Here is a 15,449-nt window from a genome sequence, read left to right on the forward strand (position 1 = left end):
AAATAAGGGGTGAAAACTTGCCATTTCGTGAAACCTTGGGTGTGAACAGGTCATTTACTCTTAAAATAATAAAGAAGAAACATGACATTACACGATGGTAACTTACCACGAAAAGAGCACCAGGGCTAATTCCACAAAGATGATGTCATTAGCTATTGTTAATATAATATTTTCATCTAATATTCGTTAAATTGTTAACTTAAATTGTTAATACATATTTTCAATTGTTTAATTCAGCATGTTAAAAATTGATGTCATCTCTAACTTTTATCTAATATCCATTAGATTGCAATAAATCAATAGTTATAAATTTATATTTCAATTTAAGTCATAAATTTTTAAATTAAAAATCTCATCCCAAATTATACAAACCATATATGCTATATTTTTTCTAAAAATTATTAGATAAAGACTATCTATTCAACCGATAAACGTAAATAGTTAAAAAAGAGAAGTTATGTATCATCAACCACTTTACAATTTGCATTTGTATGATGCAGATAATGAATTCATCAATTTTTTTTTTTTTTTTTTTAAAGCATTTTAAGTTATATTGATGCTAGGGTCAAAAGAACTGTAATACCCTTAATTCTTAGGTATCTTATTGTACAGGTAGTTAAATAAATCTTATTAAATTATAAAACAAAATTAAAAATTAAAATAAAATATATAAGAATAAAATTTTAAAAAATAACGACAGTTCTATACTAATTACTAACTAATAGTCTAATATTAAGTAAAAGGGTTGTGAGGTTTTGAATTATATTATTTCTTTGAATTATCATAGTTAATTATATGCAGTTTTTTTTATTAAATATATATTAATCATCAAGGTAATACAAGTTATGTTGTTTTTTTTAAGTGCATACCTCTACTTATTTTTATTAATAATTCTCTTATAATATTAAGGTTCAACCAAAACATTATATTTTTTCTTAATATTATAATTTTTTTTTGGGTTGAAAAAAGTTTTAGCTCAATCTAGAAAATTCTTGGCTACGTTCCTGGTTAAACGATGTATTGTATAATATATTTACTTTAGTAATTTTAACTTTTTAAGAAGTTAATTGGTTATCTTAAAATATATAGATAATTATTGATTTAAAATAGCATTAATATTTTTTTTTTTCTATTTCTAGTTTTTTAGTACTGAGTGTTAATAAATGATTCTTTTTTATTAACTTTAAACCTTTTTTTCCTGTACCTTTTCTAATAACAATAATAAATTCGCATTGTTTCTAAAATTTAATTTTTGAAAACAGTTTTTCTTAATATGAAGATGACAAGAAGTGTATTGAGGGATATTAGACACTATAGTACCTATAAGGGGTGTGTAATTTTCATAAAGGTGTATTGTAAGACCGATAGGCAGTAGTAGATCTATAAATTTCTGTTAAGATAGACTAAAATAAAAACTAATTACATATAACATTCATATTCTATTTTTCTAGTCGAAATTATCACAAAAAGAAAAAAAAAATTACATATTAATATTTTTTTAAAAAAATTGAGGGTGGGCTTTACATCCTGCCCTGCCAATAGGGGTTTTAGACACCAATTTTATAAAAATTACAAATACCCCCTGTAGGTCTTATTGGGTCCAATACCTCTATTGAAAGGTATTAAAATACCCTTCAATGATAATTCAAAAACAACTTTAATGTGATAGTAAAGTTGACATTACCACATCAGACGATTTTGACTAAACATGAACGACTGTTTCTTAAAGACGAATTGTCATTCTGTGGGGATAATCAATCGTTTATTCATAAAGAATGACTATTTTATTTATAAAGAACAACTATTCATTATGAAAGAATAATCATTCCTTATGAAGGAACGACTGTTGCTCCTTTATAAGGAACAAACTTCTTAAGAAACAACCATTCTTTATGAAAGAACGATAATTCATCACAGTCATTGAATTTTATGCTACGGAATTGAAAATTAATTTTTTTTCATTTATGTGTAGAAACTGAGTTTCTTGGTGTAATGTTGCAAGAGAAGAATTTTTCTTCATTTAATTCAACAGAGTATAAAAGTTTTATGAGAAATTTGGGAAGAGACTACTTAAGTATTCTTTTCAAGTTAGATTGATGGTTGAGGAATTTCTTGGGGTGTTTTTACGTCTTGTTTTCTTTTTATTCAATAAATTATGAAGAGTTGTTATGGTGTTCTTGTTCAATTCACTCGGTGAATGCGTAGTTTTTGGGTTTATGGTAATTGGAGAGAGAGATAGAACATTTTTTTGTTTGCCGAAATATCATTCAATTTTTGAGTATACTCGTTTTAGTTAAGTTTATATGAAGGCATTAGATTAGATATAGATGGATGGTAATTAATTTTTATCTTATTTTAAGTCAATAATTTGTATTACAATAGCCTATATCTTATATATAATTAATTAATTTTGGAATAAGAAATTATATATTCTCTTTCTTTTTCATATTTTTTCTTAAAATATTTTTTTTATTTTAAATCAAGATATTTAACATAGAATTGTAAATCAGAATTAATATGACATATTTGAGATAAGTCATTTGAGACGAACAAAATAAGTAATAATTTAGAGAGGTTTTATCAATTGTGGAAATGATATATTTTGAATTATTAATTTCTTTTTCTATGTTTTCAGACAAACACGACGAACGTGTTTTCATTTCTCACGTTTTCAAATACCATTTTCGAATAGAGAATGGTTTCATATTTCACGTTTTTCAATTATTTTTAATATTCTTAAAAAAAAAATTCATAAAAAAAAGCACCCTAAATCATTGTAATTGTATTGTATTGTTTGTTTATTTTTCTCTTTTACTTCAGAAGTTAGGTAATTTTTTCTTGATTAATTCAAAAGAAAAAAACCTTAAAAAGGTACCTTTTATCTTAATTGGAACAAATTTGGTTAATTAAAAAACATATTAATATCAGAGACACTCTTGTTTTATGACTTAAATATACTTGATCGAAGTTTGCATAATGTTTATGACAGTTCTTGGTCAGCTACCGCTTTCACCACCCTGGGGACCGGGTTATGAACAATATGGCCTGGAAGAAAAAGCAGGTTTACAGGCATTTGTTAGCACAGATACTAGAGCCATGACTTCATCCATGAATGCCGCTGTTTAGTGATGCTGTTTAGTGGTAACAGAAGAGACTATAGTTCCATGGAGATGCTTCAAGAACTTTATTCGGCCATTATACTTACATGGATCAGACTTCTTTTTAGTGGCAGTAGGATCTGTGACCAGATTAGTATTCGTTTTGATATCCAAAAATATGGTCTTTGCAGCTCTCGCTAGTAGAATTGGCTGGATTGCTTCACTTGTTTCCCCTTCTGCTGAATACACGATTTATGCCTCCAAGGCTTTAAAATGTTCTTATTAAGAATTAATGAAATTTGTTTTAAATGCACTGTTATTTGTAATATACGACTATGGCTCTAAGATTTTGTTGACATGATTTTATTATGCATATAGAAAGAATTGTTAAATGCAGTTGTCGTTGTTTGTTATAATCAGTTTTGAATTGGAGGACACTCTCTGCTCTTAACTTCACCTCCACTTTTCTCTAACACTACAGTTTTGTGGTTATGGGAGAAAAGTTTACCTAAAACGGTAGTCGAGAAACTGCAAAAGCTGATGATTTTTTAGATAAGATGGTGTGCTCAAGAAGAGATTACAAGTGCAGCCATTCTTGCAAGATCAGCTACTGAAGTAAACATGGTTCGGTCCCTTGTTGGGGACCACAGGGACTTGTGCTCTCTTGGAGGCTGACACTTGTGACGGTCACAGTGCAGCCATTAGTAATTGGGAGCTATTACTCAAGGACTGTCTTGATGAAGAGTGGCTGGAAAGCTAAAAAAGCACAATAGGAGATAGTCAAGTAGCAAGTGAAGCTGTAATAAACAATAGAACTATATGTATAACCACTTACTCTTCCCAGAAGAATGTGGGGATTTTTAGGGAACCCTGAGAGGTCCTAAAGAGGAGAGTGTTAAACCCTCTTGGTCTCTGGTGTTAGGCTGTTCTGCTCTCAATTTTTCAGCACAGCTTCTACAGAATTAGCTTAAGTATTGTGGAAGAATCTTGACAGAAGGTTAATAACCCCGGAGCACCTTTTCTAAGTATTTCTGATATTGCTATTCACTGCTAATGTCATTGCAGAAGCTATAAGCATGGCTTGATTTATCTAAAGGATGTTCGATCAGTTTTCACAATCTTAGACAGGAAAAGTGAGTTGATCCTGGTATCACATGGAGTTCAGATATTAAAAAAGGAGTAAGGGGACGAATAGAGCTGAAGAATGTGTTCTTTGCTTATCCAGATAGACCTAATCAGTTTGATTTTCAAGGGTCTGAATATTACATTTGAAGCAAGGAGGCCAGTTGCACTAGTGGGGCAGAGTGGCTCTGGAAAATCTTCCATTATTGGGCTGATTGAGAGGTTTTATAATCCACAGAAGGGATCAGTATTTTAGATGAGCCGGACATAAAGAGCTTCAATTTGAGACTTTTGAGGTCACATAGTGAATTAGTCAGTCAAAAGCCAACCCTTTTTGCTGGAACCATCTGTGAAATCATTGCCATTGGAGAAGAAAATGTTTAAAAAAATCCGAGACTAAGAAGGCTGCAGTTCTTGCAATGCTGACGAATTCATAAGATTATAATTTCAAATCACCTAGTTCTGGAGTAGCTTGCTAATTGGTTAATGAGGTACTCTTAACAACATAATTTTGTGCTTGAAATGTTTTCTAATGAAGCAAATGACTAGAAGCAACTTCTTTGTTCATAATGTATGTTGAAAGATGGGTATTGCACATACTGTGTAGAAAAAGGAGTCCAGCTCTAAGGAGGTCTTGCACGAAACTAAAGAACCCAGCAATCCTCCAGCTGGATTTAGCAACCAGTGCATTAGACATTGTCATTTATCAGAGAGCACATGAAAACATGATGGTTGGCAGAACATGTGCAGCTGTTGCTCATAGGCTATCCACGAATACAGAAATCAGACACCATTGCTGTTACCAAAACTGGGAAAGTTGTGGAACAAGGTTTACACAATGAACTGAACTGATGTCCTTAGGCTGCAGAGGAGCTTACTAATCCCTGAAAAAATTACAAGGCAAAATCTCCCCTTACCAGTAAACTCGAGCAAATTTGGATGGAAATCAACAATGTTACATATCAGGCTAGCCAGATTCTGGATACAGATTATTGTTCAGAACAACTTCAAGTCCTTCAATTTAAGAATTAAAAAACAACTCTGAATTCAATCACTCAGGATAGGACATCCTAATAACAAGAAAAAGTAATTGGCAAACACGAAATCTCTTTTGTCTGATATGAAAGAATCTTCTGAAAACGATTTGTTAAAATCACATCCAATGTAACTTTTTTAACAATTTCTCCGAATAAATAGATATTATCAAAGACCAAATTGCATTCACACTTAAGCCCAGAAAAATCAACAGAACACGCTGTGAAACTTCCTGGTCTTAATTTTTTATTATTTTAACACAATAAAGAAAGACTTCATTTTGTATTGATTTGTATGAATCTGCCACAACGTACAATTATTAAAGGTGAGGCCTGAATCGATTCTTGTGAAATTGCATAGAAAAAACTTGAGCCCGTCGGCCATCACAGAACACGTTTTGTTGGAAACTCGAAACGCGTTGTCCAATTGAACCAGCAACCATCAGTTCATTTTAAAAAGCAACATGTAATAAATAAAAATAAAAAGAAATTACTTAAACAAAATAAAGCAAATTAAGTTGACAGAAGTGACGGTTACCGTTATGAATTTGTTAATAAGAAACCCAACATTTCACATTAAATTAATATCTGGGTTTGATTTATATAAGTATAAACATACTTAAATATACGGATAATCAAATATTATAGGCAAATTAAGAGTTAATCCATCCATAACATATATCCCTCAAGTCAACTCATTGTCAACAGCAATTCCCAACAACTTTTTTTTTTTTTTTTTTTTCTTTATACAATAATTATACTCTACTTTCTAATTCTGATACAAAAATCAAATTTTACAGCAACAATTTAAAAAAAAAAAAAAAATTCAAGGAAAAAAAAATCCAGAATGATTCATAAAAGCATCAAAATTTTACTGAATTAAGGAAAAAAAACCAAAAAATTCAACAAAATTCCCACCATTCACACAAACTTCAAACCATCGGAGCTTGAGAAGCTTAACGTCCTTCGGCTTCTTCTACCGGGTTCTTTGAACCTGATCGTTGACCACCACTCAGCCCCACCACGATCCATGCCTCTTGGTCTTCCATGCCATGATCTTAGATCTAACCGCCGTCTCCATATCCCCCTGAAACCCGCCGTCCCGTTGGCAAAAACCGCCCGTTCAGCACCTTCTTATCAACCGTAAGTGCCGACTTTCTTACTGTCTTCTTGTGCCCCTGATAAAATTAGGAACGATGTAGTTTCCAATGTAGGTGTGTTGGTGGTATTCAGTTTGTTACGAATAGTAACGTTGACAGGATCGTAGAAAATACCCTTGTCTTTGTTGGGGTTTTGGAGCTTTAACATGAAGTAAAGAGTGGGTTTGTCTGGAGTGTTTAAAGACTTGTTGAGGCCAGGAAGATAGAAGTCTTTATGGAGCATTTAGGATTTTCAGAACGAAGACTTAGCCACATGAAGAGAGGGTTAGACCCAGAGTGAATATGAAACTGCAGCAACTCTGCAACAACCGCGTGGCTCATCAGCATGGCGACAACAAAAGTCAAAAAAAAAGAAAGAAGACTGCTTTTTTTTTTTTTTTTTTTTTTTTCTGTTGCAAAGTGAAGCAAGATGAAGAAGAAAAGGGGTGATTGAAAAATTAAGATTTATCATGATGGGGTTCTTGTGTTTTCTTTTATAGAGCTTTTGGATTCTGCTAAAGCTACTGTGAGGTGGAGATGAGTGTTGACTATATGGTCCATGGGATTCAGATTGGTGTTTTGTTGGTGACCTTGAATTATTGTTGTTTTTTGTGAGAAAAAAATATCTTGTTAGTCAAGCCCACATGACATGGCCATTCAGAAACACCAGGCTGCCTTCCCAATTTATGAACACACAACAAAAGAAAAAGAAAAAATAAATAATAAATGCAATTTCAGAAGTACGAAGGTAGGTATCATTTTCTTCATCATTACATCAGTAGGTTTCCCATTTATGATGTAATTATACGATGTTTGATTTTAATTTAGTTATGTCTTTTATTATATGTTCCATTTATAAGACACCTTTTCAAATTCTGAAAAAAGCATTAGATCCAAGACAAAAAATTTGAATTGAGATCACTATAAATACTTATCTAATCTTAATTTTAGTTTAATAGACTAATTAAATACTCACAAACTGGCTGGACACGTACCCAAAAAAAATTCTGAAAGAATTTTCTAGGAGATTATGGATTGACAGTTCACCAAAAGCAAAAATTGGAACCATTTGTGGCCCTGAAAATGCATAATTTACCCAGTTAGCCCTCCAGGCTCTAAATGAGTAACAGAGTGGGCCTGTTTACAATAAATTAGCCCATGATATAAGATAAAGGATGGCAGGGCAAAGGGTGTTATTAACCAGTCTCATTGCACTTGCCACTTTATCTTATATCTGGGCTACTTTCCAGGCTCCAGGCCATCAACTTCACAGGCCGTTCTGGGCTCCACCTCCACCTCTAGAATCTATTCACAGAAGATCTCTTCATAATACTTTGTCAGAATCAATTTCCCTTTCTTGTGCCAGGAAATAATGAATCAAGGAAATGTTAACTCTGTTTCGGGAAGGGCTTGAAGCAGGGGATCCCAGAACAGAATGATTTCCCAAGATGATCACATTCACATCCTCTAATCTGCCTGTTGCTTCAAGCCCACCATGGGTTAGCAGATATTATGTGACCCATTAGAGGCTCATCAGAAGCCGAATTTCTCTACCCTCCATCAATGGCAGTTGGGGAACGTACAACTTATGCTAACTCACTCTATCAATCTAAAATCTACCCTCTGAATGAGTGAAAATACAAAAACAAAAGGGTTTTTTGTCCTGAATATTTAGCTTTTTTCAGCTTCTATTGCATTGCAGAAATTCAGTACAGCGGTTAAGTTTTGGCAGATCCTACTTTAAAATTGCAGCCAATAGTTGATAAGGCATTTGGGCCGTTCCTGGACAGGATATCCTTTTCAGTCAAACTGGTATCAGAGCCAGTTGACTCCAACGCGCCTGGTTCGATTCCGCTGAAACGCTCACGAATGATAAGTAGCAAATTAAGCGCGGGTCGGGTCGGGTCATACGCAGGTGCCAATCAAACGCCGCGGGGCGTGGTGGTTGATAAGGCATTTGGGCCGTTACTGGGCAGGATATCCTTTTCAGTCAAACTGCACACTTATCATTCGTTGAGCGTTTCAGCGGTTGCAGTTTGACTGAAAGGATATCCTGCCCAGTAACGGCCCAAATGCCTTATCAACCCACCACGCCCCGCTGTGCGTTTGATTGGCACCTGCGTATGACCCGACCCGACCCGCGCTTAATTTGCTACACTTATCATTCGTGAGCGTTTCAGCGGAATCGAACCCAGGCCGCGTGGGAGTCAACTTGGCTCTGATACCAGTTTGACTGAAAAGGATATCCTGTCCAGTAACGGCCCAAATGCCTTATCAACCCTGGTTCCGTTACCCTGGTAAAACAGCATATTTGCCACCTTCCTATATCCAACAAACGCCGAGAAACTTCTTCACACAAAATCTTAGAGATAAGATTTCATCGTCATGAAAAATCTTACATAAAATTCACTAATTCAAGTGATATATCCATGAATTCATTTAGCAGCCGATATCTCTTCATAAAAAAATTAGAAAGAATCGACCAAAATACGCGTATGTTTGCATGCAGACACCAGTTGGCTTGAAAAAATCTGTTGGTTTCTGATCATGCACTGACTCAGAAAGCGTAGAAAGTTTCTGCTACAGGCTCCTTAAAAAAGAGGTACTGAATACTCTTAACCATTTTTACAATATCATGCTTGTCATATAAAATATCATACGAAGTACTAGGACTCGTCCCAATAATTTTCTGGGTTTCATCCCTAATTGAGGAACCCAGTAGTTGAAGTGGATGAATGAAGAAATAGATCCAGGCTGACATAAAGGAATCTACTGGTCTTCCAAAATCAAGCAGATCCAGCCAAACTATATTTGTTTAATTGACGCAGTCAACACTCAAAACCGAACAAAACATACAGGAGATCAAAAGAGGAACTACTTTTAATGAACGGTGACTGTGAAGTTGTTACAGTCTTAATCGAGGGTGACGGCAGCAACTATTCAGCAACGGCCATGTAACGTTGTTATTCAACGGCATTATTATATTCCGTTAATTAACGGGCAAATGGCTGCCCTTACGTGACGTTAGAAGTAACGGCTCTTTATAAATGGTGACGCCAACTTACAATTAATCAACGGTGACCGTAAAGTCTTATACTTAAAGCGTAACGGTAGTTTGGAAGCGGTAACAGTAACAACTAACGAGCAACTGTGGCCGGAAATAAACGACGTTGCACATTAGAAGTTAGTTATGATCATTGTGAATAAATATTAAAGTTAAAGGCCTTAATCAAAAACAAGTTTTGTTTGAAAAGTCTAAAACACGCTCTCCAATTCAACCAACATGCAATATTTAAAACAAAAATAGATTACTTTAATTAAATAAAACAAATTAGGGTTAGGTACTAAATTTAAAAACAAAATAGACGCTGACTTATTGACCTTGCAAAAAAAAAAAAAAAAAAAACAATCGTTTACAGAAATGACAGTGATGATTATTAATTTGTTATAAAAAGCCCCACCACATATAATCAACTTCACATTCAATCAATTATCTGGGTCTGATTCATATAAGCATAAACATGATTAAATTTACACAAAATCATAAATTCTATGTAAATTAGACCCATATTGAACCTCATAGATCCCCCAAGTCAACTCATTGTCAACAACAATTCCCAATTTTTTTTTTAAACAACAATCACAATTCTCTTATGTAAATTACAGCAACAATTTAAAAAAAAAAAAAAAAAAAATCAGAAATCCAAAATGATTTGCAAAAAAAAAAAAATCAAAATCAAAATTCGCTAGAAATTAAGCAAAATAAAAACCAAAAAATTCAACAAAACCCCCACCACACAACCTCGACTCATGGGGCTTGAGAAAGCTACGTTCTTCTGGTTGACTTTTGTACCTTGATCGTTGACCTCCACATCTGCCCCAACCATGATCCGATGCCTCTTACTCTTAGTTTTCCACACAAAAGACTTGAATCTCACCGCCGTCACCAGATCCACCCTGAAACGCCGTCCTGTTGTCAAAAGCGGCGCGTGAAACTGCTCCCTCATTAAAGTAACACTGCCATCTTTCTCAGCTGTCTTCCTGAACCCTTGATAAAAATCGGGAACGACGTAGTTTCGGATGTGGGTAGTGGTATTAATTTGTTGAAAACAGTGACGTTGACAGGATCGTAGTAAATACCTTTGAGTATGTTGGGTGTTTCGAAGCTTTAACTGGAAGTAGAGTGGCTTGTCTGTAGAGTTTAAGAATTATTGAGAGCTGGAAGATAGAAGTCTTGTATGGAGCATTTAGGGTTTGAAGTATGTATATTTCCATAAGGAAGAAAATGGCTAGACTAAAGAGATTATGAACCGCTATCCGCAGCTAGAGCGCGACGGAGGTTGTTTCATAGCATGGTGTGAAAACAGAAACAAAGACTCTGTTGCGGAAGATTATTTTGTTTTGTGAAGAAGAAAAGGAGGGGATGATTGAAATGATAGAAAAGGAAATGTTTTTTGGATATGACAATGACAAAGCACATGGATGAAGGTGAATGTTCACATTGTGAGGAGAGTTGACTATAGTGGACCAACGATATTCAAGGGGTGCCCGTCACCAGTTCAGCATCAGAAGTATTAGAACCATTTGTTGGGCCTATCAATGGACTATTAGACTTAAATGGGTATCCACAGTGGCTTGATCTGAGAATTTGGGCCTAAATTAGCCCTAATAAAGAACATGTAGTTTAATGTCTGAATATTTGATTGTCGGATGCAAGATTTATCAAAAGTTTATTTTTTTTTCTTTTTTTTTTATCTCGAGTTGTTTGGTCTACTAAGTGTATCTCACTAATCTCTTAGGATCTTAAAACTATTGGTTGATAATCTCCAAACACCCCTTATAGCTCTTATTAATGTAACTCATATCCTTTATGGAAATAATATGATTTTGTAACAAAGTTTTGCTTTTCTATTGATTCATTTAAGCCTGGAAAAATTAATATATCTTTGAATCAATCTTTCTTATATCCCCATCTTAACATAAGAAATAGACGTATAATATATACTTATACTTACTCAAAATGCATGCGTAAATATAACGAATTATGCCTTATAAAATGATAAGAAAAACATTATGTAGGAGAGCATATAGACAAATTTGAGAGTGAGGAAAGTAAAGTTTATCTAGATCTGTTCATGTCTCCACAAGGTTGGAATTTGGAAGACGGTGTTAAGATAATGGGTTTAAAGCGTGAATGGATCGAGCATCATGCACATATAATCATAATATCGAGTTGTTGTTCTTTCCTTTCAAGTTTTCGTGTTTGTTTCTGATTGAGTGGCCGCTTCCAAGTAATTAAGACTTTGTCTTGCAACGATCCATTCGGCAAAAATGGACAAAGAAAAAAACTGAAATCCAACTTACAGCCATGGTAACCTGTACAATTAGAAGGTAAAACACATTTGCAAGCCACAATTATTTCAAGTACGAACTCTTTTTGCATTGGCTAAATTCTCTGCATCTTCATTGTTCTTTTTCTTTTTCTTTTTGCTTTGTACTATGTCCTTTTAACATGGTGAAGTGTCGTTTTTTCCGTCACATTTTAGGTTCAATTATATGAAGCGTCCCAATAACTCTCCAAGTTGCAGCTAAGCTTATGAATAATTGAACCGATGGGTGACACACATATTACCCGATCGAATAAGGTAATCTGAAAGAGGTTAACTCTGAATAATTTAACAAAGCATCTGGTTCAAATAAATTCCGCCCCAGTTTTTACTTGTTTTTAAATAAAAATATTCACGTGAATGATCTCAAGAGTAGGTAGAGTTAGGAGTTGGGTGTAGGTAATAGATGGGTAAATCGCGTCCCTAATAGACGTTTTTCTCCCCAAAATCTTTTTAGCCAAGTGTTGGCTGTCCTACTTTCTTTTATTTCATTTAGCTCTGCTGGCTTTCTCATAATTTCCTAATCTTAAACTTGACTCAAGGATGTTCTACACCCAAATGTAGTGGCTTTCTATCCATCATGAACCATATTTTTTTTTTTTTTTTTCCCTTTAACTGATTGCACAACATATAATGCACTCCTTGCCCCCAGACCCTTTTTCCAATTTTCCCGATCTTTATAAATGACCGAAACAACTCTCTTTGAATCGTTCTAAACCATTCCTCAGTTCTCGTAAAACTTCATTATTCTCTTAAAAACTTGACCAACTCGACTTAACTGTCACCTTCAGGAAGTACGGTACCTTACCTTACAACCTCCATCCCATAGTCTTTATAGTTTACGCTTCGAAAAATCTTACAATTGTATAAACTAAATATCAGCAAAAAAAAAAAAAAAAAAAAAAAACCAAACAACTAATCGGCTGCCAACATACTTTGTAAAAAAAGAAAAAGTATCATACAATCAACTTTAAAACTAATCTTTTCATGTGTATAAAAAAAAAAAAAAAAAAAAAAGGCTTTTTGTGGTTTCATTGGTTCTGTTTGATTTAGAAATTATGGTATAAAGTTGAGTGGGGTGATGGTGAGCCAACCTAAAAGTAGTGACCTTCTTCTAATAATAAGATGCCTAATCGTATAATGAGATTTAATATTTATCCTTCAATCATCTAATGTTTTGACATTCAATCAAAATATAACAAAGAAAGTAATTTGTCCATTATATAATAAAGCAATGAAAAATCTAATGCATCATAGCAGCCCACCAAATTTGGCCACCTCCTACCATCCTCAGCCCACCAAACTCCCTAAAACAACCTCCCTACGGCCTCCCATGCCTTCCCCCATCCTCTAGAACCCAAACAAAGCCACTCCACCAATGCCCACCAACTGCTCGACAAAACGCCACAACCACATCTCTGCCAAATTCACACAAATCAATCCATTTTCTTATCCAATTCAAAAAAACAAGTAAAAATACATACCATTTCTTTACCGGCGTCCTCCTCCTCGTCTGAATTCTCGCCGGCGTCCTCTTCTTCAGAACCTTTTTTCCGATTCTTCTCTTTGTTCTTGTGCCACTGTCGTCTCCTCTGCCTATGGACCACCTTCACTCATCGGATGATCCACCCGAGCGTCGTCTTTGACAGCCTTTGAACTGTTGGTGTCGCCAGAGTCTAGGATTCGAAGTGGGGTTGGGTTTTCCTCCTCTTTGTGAATGTCAGCCATTGTTTTGTGTAAGGAAGCTTTAGGATTAAAAATTTGCTAGAATTTAGGCACTGTAGTCGCCAGAAATCACAGAGAAAGGAATAGTCTTTGTCGCTCGTTTTTGGCGTAACACCTTCGATTAAGCAATTTTTAAGGGTGGGGGCTCATTTTCAAATTTCAAAATTTAAACAACTTTCGTTAATTATGATTTTACCCACATATGTTTAAATCTTTTTAGTTTAACCCATTTTACATGTTTAATGAATCCTAAGTATGCCACATTAGCTTTTCTAAATTAAAAAAAAAAAAAATCAAAAAGATTTTCAGGGTCATTTTGTTAAATGCAAACTTGGGATGTCCGAGGAGTTAAATTTCCTCCAAAAGTTATGCTTTTCTATTGATTCATTTTAAGCCTGGGAAAATTAATATATCTTTGAATCAATCTTTCTTATATCCCCATCTTAAGCATAAGAAATAGACGTATAATATATATCTTATACTTACACAAAATGCATGCGTAAATATAAACGAAATTATGCCTTATAAAATGAATAAGAAAAACAATTATTGTTGAGAGAGCATATAGACAAATTTGAGAGTGAGGAAAAGCAAGAAGTTTATCTAGAGTCTGTTCATGTCTCCACAAAGGTTGGAATTTGGAAGACAGGTGTTAAGATAGATGGGGTTTAAAGCGTGAATGGATCGAGCATCATGCACATATAATCATAATATCGAGGTTGTTGTTCTTTCCTTTAAAGTTTTCGTGTTTGTTTCTGATTGAGTGGCCAGTTCAAAGTAATTAAGACTTTGTCTTGCAACGGATCCAGTCGGCAACAAATGGACAAAGAAAAAAACTGAAATACAACTTTACAGCCATGGTAACCTGTACAATTAGAAGGCAAAACACATTTTCAAGCCACAATAATTTCAAGTACGAACTCTTTTTGCATTGGCTAAATTCTCCGCATCTTCATTGTTCTTTTTTTTTTTTTTTCTTTTTGCTTTTGTACTAGTCTACTTTTAAAATTGTGAAGTGTCGTTTTTCCGTCATATTTTAGGTTCAATATATATGAAGCGTCCCAATAACTCTCCAAAGTTGCAAGCTAAGCTTATGAATAATTGAACCGATGGGGTACACACACACATATATATATACACGATCGAATAAGGTAATCTGAAATAGGTTATACTCATGAATAATTTAACAAAGCATCAGGTTCAAATAAATTCCGTCCCAGTTTGATACTTGTTTCTAAGATAAAAATATTCACGTGAATGATCTCAAGAGTAGGGTAAAGATGTTTGGGAGTTGGGTGGTAAGGTAATAAGATGCGTGCATAGGCATTTACGGTAATGATATGACTCTGGATAAGGTTTCAATTTCAATTAGAAGAAGTTCCAATTTTTTAGCAATATAGGCAAAGCTTTCAATTCTAGTATCAAGTACCTTTTGTGTCCCATTTATTTCACAATATTTGAATATTGGTGATATGCATACATTCTATGTGCATATGTTTTTATATATTAACAAAAAGCCTTTGATTTCACCCTAATAATATTATTAGTTAATATGAGAGACCAAGAGCCTACTTCAAAAATGACAAGCATTATATGTGTTCATTTCTTCATCTTCAATTTCAATCTTCAGTTCTTCTTCTTCACTCTTTCAAATCTTCTAATCTTTGATGTGGATTGTAGTCTGCTTTGCCTCCACGTCACTAGCCGTGTGGTCCCTCTCCATCCATTCAACCTTCATCTCCTCTTCGTGATGGTGATGGCTCCCTTGGTTTGTGGTGGGTTTTATTGTGGCAGATGGTGGTGTCCTGTGGTGGCCTGGTGGTGGTTTGTCTGGTGTTAGGTTGATCTAGGGTGGATTGTAGTTGCAGTAGCTAGGGTTTCTTGGCCATATCGTAGGGGTGTGTTTGCTGGATTTTAAACTTATAGGGATTGATGGTAATTTCT

General features: G+C 34.4%; 1 pseudogene; it reads right to left on the bottom strand.

The window, feature by feature from the left end:
- Window positions 1–9,879: 9,879 nt before the first annotated feature.
- LOC116141570 lies at window positions 9,880–11,763 on the bottom strand (annotated as a pseudogene).
- Between the last annotated feature and the right edge of the window lie 3,686 nt (window positions 11,764–15,449).

This window comes from Pistacia vera, unplaced genomic scaffold (genome assembly GCF_008641045.1).
Source record: "Pistacia vera cultivar Batoury unplaced genomic scaffold, PisVer_v2 Contig40, whole genome shotgun sequence".
Lineage (NCBI taxonomy): Eukaryota > Viridiplantae > Streptophyta > Magnoliopsida > Sapindales > Anacardiaceae > Pistacia > Pistacia vera.